Here is a 10,044-nt window from a genome sequence, read left to right as displayed (position 1 = left end):
GGAACAAAAGGGGAGGGGTGTGAGATCAAAAGGGACGGGTCCATGATGTAAAAGGAGACAGGGGCACGACATGGAGAGCTGAAGACGGAGGACAAAAGCTAAGGGCAAGGCCAGACGTGGCGTTTTTAAAAAAGAAACGCCCGGTGAAAATACGCCGGTAAACCCACACGTGACCGTCAACATGCGTAGGTTTCTTTTCCCAACATGCACTTCTCATTGTTCTCATTGAGAATTTGGACGCCATATTTAAAATACAATGCGTATTTACGTAAAGTGTGGTTTCAAACGTGCAGATCCCATAGAGTCTATTGATTTGGTAGTTTCTTGACGTATTGGTGTTTCTGCTGAAAAACGCCAATACAGGCGTCCTGTGGCGGATTTCGGCTTGCAAGTGCCCTGTGAGAATTTCCATAGTGCGTTTTCCATTCGTTTCAGTGGTAGTGCAGTTTCTGCGTATTTACGCCCGTTGGAGCCTTTTTAAAAATGCAGTGTAAAAACGCCACATCTGCCCTTGCCCTCAGGGGATTGGGCGCAGGCCGAGGGGTCTTTTTGAAGGGTATTACAAATTTACCAGCAGCTACATTGCCGGTAATTTTGTAATACCGGCCCCGGCCTTGGCAGGTGTTTTACCGGCTAGGCCGCTAAAATACCGACCGGGAGGCAACCCTAGTTCTTGGGGTTAGTGCCGATGGGCGTTTTCAAATATAAGTAAAAGTGGTCGAACACGTGCAGATATTACAATACGAAAAGTTTTCTGCGATATTTGGCGTGTGTATGACGGGAGACGAGGTGATCGATATCTGAAAAAGCCTTGGACACTAGGGTTGCCACCTTTTCCAGAAAAAAATACCAGCCTTCCTATATATTTATAATTTTTTCCTATTAATAAAATTGGGATCAACCGTCATTTTTACCGGCCAGGCCGGTAAAATACTGGCCAGGTGGCAACCCAATTGGACACAGAGTTGCCAGGTCTAATTTTCAAACCCAGCCAAAGTCGGCTACAAAACCGGCCAAAAATAGCCAAGAGCCACTTCAAAAGTAGCCCAAAAATAGCACAATATTTGCAGTGAAAAAAAATCTAAAAATAAACGAATACTTGTAAAAATACGCCTTTTTCAAATTCTCACTGTTTCACAAATTTTTCCATGACGCAAAATGGGACAGATTTGCCCAGTAACCAGGGGTGTAAATACAGAGGCCCTAATACTATTTCAATAAATATTGGTGAAACAGATCAACCTGTAGACATCAGAAGATTTTTGACCCAAAATTGTCTGAAATTGAGGAAAGTCACTGGAAAATGCGAGAATGGGATGGGAGACTGGGGTACAGAGCCCAAAATCTGGTAACTCCCAACTTCTACACAAGTCAGTCCCATTGCATGCTGGGTATTGTAGTCTTACATTAAACTTGGCAGTTGGCAAATTGTTAAACAAAAACTACATTAGCCAACATGCATTGGGAGAAGCAGACTACTCGGCCAGGCTCGGACTGGCAATCTATGGGTTCTGACAAATGCCAGAGGGGCTACTGTATGATTCCATAGAAAGTTACCATATAGTGGGCTGGTAGGAGGCTGTTTGGGCCTCTGTGTACTTGGAATGGCAGGGCCTATTTTGACTCCTAATCCAGGCCTGGACTCGGCACATTAGGGCAAGATAAAACTTTAGCTGGTTTCCAAAGCACACACCAACTAAAGGCCCAAAAAATAGCCCAAATCCGTACCTTGGCTAGTTTGTATTTTCCAAGCCCGCATGGCTGGAAAACCGCCCACCTAGCAACTCTGCTTGGAAATCTGTCGTCTCGCCATTCTAACAGGATTGAAAGGTCTTATTGGGCATCTAACGTTGGCAGAAGGTTAAAGGGGAACTATCGCAAAAATGAAAATGTAATCTTCATCATACTGAAGTAAGAAACTTTCTAAATACAATCAATAAAATATTCTGCATTGTTTCTAAAATAATCAGGTTTTCAAGGTATTTTTATTGCTATGAGCCAAAAATGCTGGTTGCTTCCGCCCTTCATAATAAGGTGCAAATTATGGGGCACCAGGAGCCCTGGTATAAACGGCTGCATTGAGGGAACTTAATTCCCTTTGTGTGGTGGTGTAATAAAAACTACTTGCCCTGGCGGTCCAGTGGTGGGGCGGAAACACCCGCCACACCGTTCTTCTTCCTCCTCCATTTTGTTTTCTTATGGCGCACACGCCCACATCTCGTTCTATTTATGGATGCGGACGCGCAGGCATATGACGCAGACAAGTAAAGGCACATTTGACGCGAAATTCAAAGCCCTATATAAGGCTCATTCGGGCTTCAGTAACTTGCCCGTTATAGGTTTATCCTTGTGGTGTTTTGAGCTTTATCTATTTGATTCTGATCCTGTTTGATATCTGTTTTTGACCCTGCCTGGCTTTGACTATTCTACCTTCTGAAACCTGACCCTTGCCTGATTACTGACTCCGATTCTGCTTAACCCTCTGATTGACTACCTGGTTTGACCCTTGTCTGCCTGACAACGATTATTCTCCGCCTGCCCTGACCCGGCCTGATCTGATTCTGCCTAACGCTTTGTATTGTGACCTTCAGCCCAAATACTCTGCCTACAGTTGTGCCCCTCAGACTGTTCAGAACCCCTCGCCTTGCACCTCTCGTTTTAAGACCTGGCGGCATCCTCCCGAGGCCAAAGGCGCTGCTACAGGCAGAAGCACGAGCCGAGACCAGGGTGCTTGGCATTGGTTCTAGATTTAGGGTGCCAACCATTACATTTGGTTCTGTACTTGCGGCAAGTGCATCTAATGAACTGCACACTAATTCCGTTTCAGCAGTGTAACAAAACAGGATGCAAACACCCCGTCCACAATCGAGGCACGAAATGCGTCAGGGCATGGTGTTTCTATAAATGGAAGCTGAATGATTCCATGAAGTTTTTGGATCTTCATTTAGTGCATTTAAGCTGTTTTGTTAAATTTAGGGGCCCTACCTACAGTATATAAAACAAACTAGATGGCACTCACCACAATCATATGTGATGTGTCTATACCAGGGGTGCCCAGACTTTGTTACACTGGGATCTACTCTCGGCACCTGGCCTCCATCAGGAGATCTACCTTGATAACACGCACCAAATGTTTTGACCACGCCCATTTTTGCTTGTCTCCCTTCGCTCCGTGCTGTGCTCAGCTGTATCCCACTGTTACTATAGGCACCATCTCTCCCTACTATACCTGCTATCCCACAGTCACACTCCCTTCCCAGAGAGTATTATCCCACTGTTACTATAGACACCATCTCTCCCTACTATACCTGCTATCCTACAGTCACACTCCCTTCCCAGAGACTATTATCCACTGTTACTATAGACACCATCTCTCCCTACTATACCTGCTATCCCACAGTCACACTCCCTTCCCAGAGACTATTATCCACTGTTACTATAGGCACCATCTCTCCCTACTATACCTGCTATCCCACAGTCACACTCCCTTCCCAGAGAGTATTATCCCACTGTTACTATAGACACCATCTCTCCCTACTATACCTGCTATCCTACAGTCACACTCCCTTCCCAGAGACTATTATCCACTGTTACTATAGACACCATCTCTCCCTACTATACCTGCTATCCCACAGTCACACTCCCTTCCCAGAGACTATTATCCACTGTTACTATAGACACCATCTCTCTCTACTATACCTGCTATCCCACAGTCACACTTCCTTCCCAGAGACTATTATCCACTGTTACTATAGGCACCATCTCTCCCTACTATACCTGTTATCCCACAGTCACACTCCCTTCCCAGAGACTATTATCCACTGTTACTATAGGCACCATCTCTCCCTACTATACCTGCTATCCCACAGTCACACTCCCTTCCCAGAGACTATTATCCACTGTTACTATAGACACCATCTCTCCCTACTATACCTGCTATCCTACAGTCACACTCCCTTCCCAGAGACTATTATCCCACTGTTACTATAGGCACCATCTCTCCCTACTATACCTGCTATCCCACAGTCACACTCCCTTCCCAGAGACTATTATCCCACTGTTACTATAGGCACCATCTCTCCCTACTATACCTGCTATCCCACAGTCACACTCCCTTCCCAGAGACTATTATCCCACTGTTACTATAGGCACCATCTCTCCCTACTATACCTGCTATCCCACAGTCACACTCCCTTCCCAGAGACTATTATCCCACTGTTACTATAGACACCATCTCTCCCTACTATACCTGATATCCCACAGTCACACTCCCTTCCCAGAGACTATTATCCCACTGTTACTATAGACACCATCTCTCCCTACTATACCTGCTATCCCACAGTCACACTCCCTTCCCAGAGACTATTATCCACTGTTACTATAGACACCATCTCTATCTCACAGTCACACTCCCTACCCAGAGACTATTATCCACTGTTACTATAGACACCATCTCTCCCTACTATACCTGCTATCCAACAGTCACACTCCTTCCCAAGAGACTATTATCCCCACTGTTACTATAGACACCATCTCTCCCTACTATACCTGATATCCCACAGTCACACTCCCTTCCCAGAGACTATATCCCACTGTTACTATAGACACCATCTCTCCCTACTATACCTGCTATCCCACAGTCACACTCCCTTCCCAGAGACTATTATCCACTGTTACTATAGACACCATCTCTCCCTACTATACCTGCTATCTCACAGTCACACTCCCTACCCAGAGACTATTATCCACTGTTACTATAGGCACCATCTCTCCCTACTTTACCTGCTATCCAACAGTCACACTCCCTTCCCAGAGACTATTATCCCACTGTTACTATAGACACCATCTCTCCCTACTATACCTGATATCCCACAGTCACACTCCCTTCCCAGAGACTATTATCCCACTGTTACTATAGACACCATCTCTCCCTACTATACCTGCTATCCCACAGTCACACTCCCTTCCCAGAGACTATTATCCACTGTTACTATAGACACCATCTCTCCCTACTATACCTGCTATCCCACAGTCACACTCCCTTCCCAGAGACTATTATCCCACTGTTACTATAGACACCATCTCTCCCTACTATACCTGCTATCCCACAGTCACACTCCCTTCCCAGAGACTATTATCCACTGTTACTATAGACACCATCTCTCCCTACTATACCTGATATCCCACAGTCACACTCCCTTCCCAGAGACTATTATCCCACTGTTACTATAGACACCATCTCTCCCTACTATACCTGCTATCCCACAGTCACACTCCCTTCCCAGAGACTATTATCCACTGTTACTATAGACACCATCTCTCCCTACTATACCTGCTATCCCACAGTCACACTCCCTTCCCAGAGACTATTATCCACTGTTACTATAGGCACCATCTCTCCCTACTATACCTGCTATCTCACAGTCACACTCCCTACCCAGAGACTATTATCCACTGTTACTATAGGCACCATCTCTCCCTACTATACCTGCTATCCCACAGTCACACTCCCTTAACATTTCTACCCCAAATCCCACATTGCATGTACTGTACCTCTGCAGTACATATGGAAGTCCAGTGGGTGCTGAAGTGCAACTCTCAAAAACCCTAAAAACAATTGAAGTATGAGTATATGTGTGTGTAATGGTAGAAGTGGTGTGGTGAAAGTTGTAGTTCAGTATTTGCTAAACAGATATGTCTATATAAAATAAAGTCCAAGCCCCCAATGAACCACATGCCCTTAACGTGCCTGCGTCCTGCAGCATGGGGTCAATCCAAGTAGTGCTCCTGTTATTATGATCCTCAAAGAAAGGCCAGATGGTGTGCGAGTGCAACTTCATCTCCCACCCAGGAGGAAGGGGGTTGTTGTTATTGGGCGTGAGTGAGCCTTTAGTAGTGCTCAAGCTGCTCCGGAGATCCCGGCAAGGGGGTGGAGATCCCGGCAAGGGGGTGGAGCGGAGCCATGCGATGTATGGGAGGAGTTTGGTGAGTGGAAGGAACTGCTGCTGGAAAGTTCTCTGCTCCTATCTTTAGCTCAGCCGGGCCCCAGATCGCGGTCTACCAGTTACAATACCGCAATCTACTGGTAGACCGTGATCGAAGTCCTGGGCACCCCTGGTGTAGAGATTTGTATTGGATTTTATTTTTGCCTTTACATCCCCTTTACTGTTTCCAACTCCAGCTGCAGGGACAAAGATCATGGAGCCAGATTTAAACAGATAAACTGGGATTCTATTTGGAGGATTATTTTGCTGCAGCCACTGGTTCTGCAGAGTTGGAGAAAGTTTGTATTAAACAATACAAAAACTATAAAATCCACATTAGATTACATGACAACACAGGACCCAGTGCAGTCTGTATATTCTGATTATTAATCAGTCTTGCTGTATCGGCAGATATTATTTGACTTGTGCTGTTTTGATCATTTACGATGATCCCTAAGCAGCCCAGACCCCACTGAGCATGTGCACAGTCTTGGTCTTGCAAAGATGTTTAACAAAGTTACTGTGGCCAACTTTGAAAGCATAAATCATTTCTTTGATTAGGCTTGTGATGCAGTAAGTTCATGTTTAGTATACAAAATACAGCATTTCTAGCCATATTTCCCCACTCTGACCAGGAGCCTGTGGCATGGCCTTCCCATTGGAAAGCTTTTGACTGGGTAAGGCAGGAAGTGACGTCACACACAGAAATCACAGGAAGCGCCACGAGGGAACTATACACGCCGGCAGGGTCCCTCTATAGGATCCAAAACAGCCTGTGAGATATATATATATATATATATCCATGTGTGACTCCAAACAAATGTTAGTGTAAACTTGTTTTTAAAATATTTTAATTTAATAAATGGTGTTATACTATTCTGTATTTGTATTTCTATATGGGAACATGAGAAGCTGACTTGGAAGGAGTGAGGGATCTGCTAATACTACAGCAATGCACCATATTTCCAGCTTGTGAGTAGGCATTTTGGCCAAACGGTGGTGGTAACGGATTGGATAAATTGTGCATGTCACTACTAGGAATGGAAGGTTTAAAGGAGAAATACACATCAAGAAGTAACATAGTAATTTAGGTTGAAAAAAGACGCATCCATCAAGTTCAATTTTATTTATTTTAACCTGCCTAACTGCCAGTTCATCCAGAGCACTTAGGCTGGGTGCTATTGCAATATCTAAACATACTGCACTATTTTTTTGTTTTTTTCTCTGTTGCCATAGGCGCTGATCTAATTACGGATTTTGGAGACTTTTAAAATACAGCCGAGAGACTGTGGGAAGATCGGCAAGGCAAAGTTAATCTAAAAGACTAATTTTTCCTAAAGGTTTTTTTCATTTTTGTTTACTGCAAAACATGGGTTCGGCTCAGGAAGGCAAAGGTGGTGGGCAGCAGGCTAAAGGTTATTAATATACACAAACACTTTTTTTTGTTGTCTCACCCTCACTATCTATGTTGCCATGATGCTGAAGACAATCCAGGGTTTTGAATCTGTATCCTCTTGGGGCCAGAAAGGCTATGAATGGATAGGGAGCACATTGTGCAGGTGGCCTTGATTGACGTAAGATTGGTCAAGGTGTCTCCTGATCCTACATCTCACCCATGCACACACATACATGCACCCCAACATGGACACTCACACTGAGAGCTCCCTCTATTCATAAGGGGGGTTTCCTTGAAGATACATCTGTAGTATTAGGGTCTTCAAAGGTAAATGATTACTCACCTCAATAGGGAAGTGGACCAGGTGCGCCGTCCTGAGCCCTCACCACGGGGAGCGGACAAACCGAAAAACCAATTGGGAGCAGGCACTCAATGAAGGCAAACTTCCACCAGGTCAATAGTTCAAAGTGAAGTTTATTTATGAAGTGAGTGTGTAACAGCTTTCCTAGTGAAGTATCCCTTCATCTTTATAAGTTCACTTTTCAATTTGTCTTTATTATTTATTTGTTTTTGAATTATTTGCCTTCTTCTTCGTGACTCTTTCCAGATTTCAATGGGGGTCATTGACCCCATCTCAGTGTATTGTTATTGCAACTTTTTATTACTCTTTCTATTCAGCCCCTCTCCTATTCATATTCCAGTCTCCAGGACCAATTGGGCCCAATAGGGCCCCGCACCTCTGGGGGGCCCCGCACCACAGGGCAGCACAGATAATATTTCCCCCAGCACATGATGCTGCCTGGCCTGCCCCCAACTTTGAGAGTCCAGCCCATCCCCAAATCCATAGGTCTAGCCTGCCCCAAACTCTCATAGGCCCAGCTTTCCTCCAACCTTGACAGGCCCTGCCTGCCCCCAATCCAACCAAGCCTGCTCCCAAGCTGAATCGGCCCAGCCTGCCCCAAACTAATTGGCCCAGTCCACTCTCCTATTTCCTCCCTCTCTCTTACCCTGTGTGCCCCTATTATGTGCCCCTATTTCATCCCTCTCACTCTCTTACCTTGTCTGCCCCTTTCCTTTCTATTTTGTGCCTGTATGCCCTTAATTTCCTAAATACTTGGTGTGTCAGTAGCCAGCAACACTTTGTCTAGGGGCCCCGCCAACATGGTCCCAATTGGGCCCCACATTTGATAGGACCAGCCCTACCAGTCTCTTGTTCAAATCAGTGCATGGTTGCTAGGGGAATTTGGGCCCAGATTGCTGAAACTGAAGAGCTGCTGAATAAAAAGCTAAATAACTCAAAAACCAAAATAATAAAAAATGAAAACCAATTGCAAATTGCCTCAAAATATCACTCTCTACATGATATTAAAAGTTAACTGAAAGGTGACCAACCTCTTTCATTTTTTACTTATATAGAATTTTGCAAAGTTTTAATTCATGTTTGTCACTGTGATATCATGTTGTTGCCCCAGTGTCTCCAGCTTTCCTATTTCAGTGATGGGTTACTGGGCTTTCCAACAGTTTGACTAGACCAGTTCTTACAGTCAGCAGATAACGTAAGCCAGTAATATGGGCTCTGGGGAATGTGGATGGACTGAAGCTGGTGGGTGGAATACGGGTCAATAAAAGAAAACACAGCGGGGCTCATTTGGCAGCTGAATGGACTACTGTGAAGGCATGATTGATTAGTGTGGGGTCTGTGTCCCCAATATTCCAGTAACCCATAGCAACTGTTAAGCAGGTAGCATCTTCTGGTCTGCTGTTTGACAACAACATCTAAATGGTTGTTATTGGTTACTAGACATATAACATACTCTGTCCATATTTATTACATTACACTAATAGTCAAAATCTACAGCCAGTAATAATATTTTAATTATTATTCAATTATGGAGGATGTAATAATTATATTTAGGGGAGTAAGGATTTTGTCTTTTCCCGAGTAACAAATGTCCAGTAGGATTAACTATGACTAGAGGCTGGGTCTACTAGGGCAGTTTGGAGGTGCTCGATGTTACTCCTCCAGGTGACAACTGAGATCCATCAGGCAGCTCCTTGCTGGTTTAAAGGGGTTCCCCTGCCCATTTCTCTTAGTAACTGGCAATTACTCTGGAGGTACTGTACATGTTACCATTCATTTTTTGGCTGGTGATCAAGGCATAGTTTGTATCCATCGGGCCATACACGGGCAGATAAAGCTGCCGATATCGGTCGTTTGGACCGATTTGACAGCTTATCTGCCCGTGTATGGGGGCTTCCGACGGGTCTTCCCGATCGATATCTGGCCACGATAACGATCCGGAAGGTTGGATTTTTACCCGACTGACCCGTCTGAGCCGCTTGGCGCATCGTAATTCGATCGTTCGGCCATACGGCCGAACGTTCGAATTACCCCCGATATAGCCATGCAGTTTAGTGGCATATCGGGGAAAGATCCGCTCGTTTGGCGATGTCGCCAAACGAGCGGATCTTGGAGTCTATGGCCACCTTTAGGCACACATAGTATATATTCTTAATCATTGCAATGAAGAGAAATTCCAGATTTCATTTTGCAGGATAATTTCCAAGAGAAAAGGGTGTGTGCCCCTTTGGTGTACGAATGCCTGACGAAGGGGCATGCCCCCCAAAAAAACTGGCCTCAATGCTATTGATATTTAATGGGAA

General features: G+C 44.9%; 1 protein-coding gene across 1 annotated transcript in view; it reads right to left on the bottom strand.

Annotated features, from left to right (window-relative positions):
* The window catches only part of LOC121397224 (CD48 antigen-like), a 626,518-nt gene that overhangs the window by 600,237 nt on the left and 16,237 nt on the right, over window positions 1–10,044 (bottom strand). The window lies entirely within an intron of this gene.

This window comes from Xenopus laevis, chromosome 8L, assembly GCF_017654675.1.
Source record: "Xenopus laevis strain J_2021 chromosome 8L, Xenopus_laevis_v10.1, whole genome shotgun sequence".
In the NCBI taxonomy this organism is placed as follows: domain Eukaryota; kingdom Metazoa; phylum Chordata; class Amphibia; order Anura; family Pipidae; genus Xenopus; species Xenopus laevis.
This window is presented reverse-complemented; position numbering and strand designations above follow the sequence as displayed.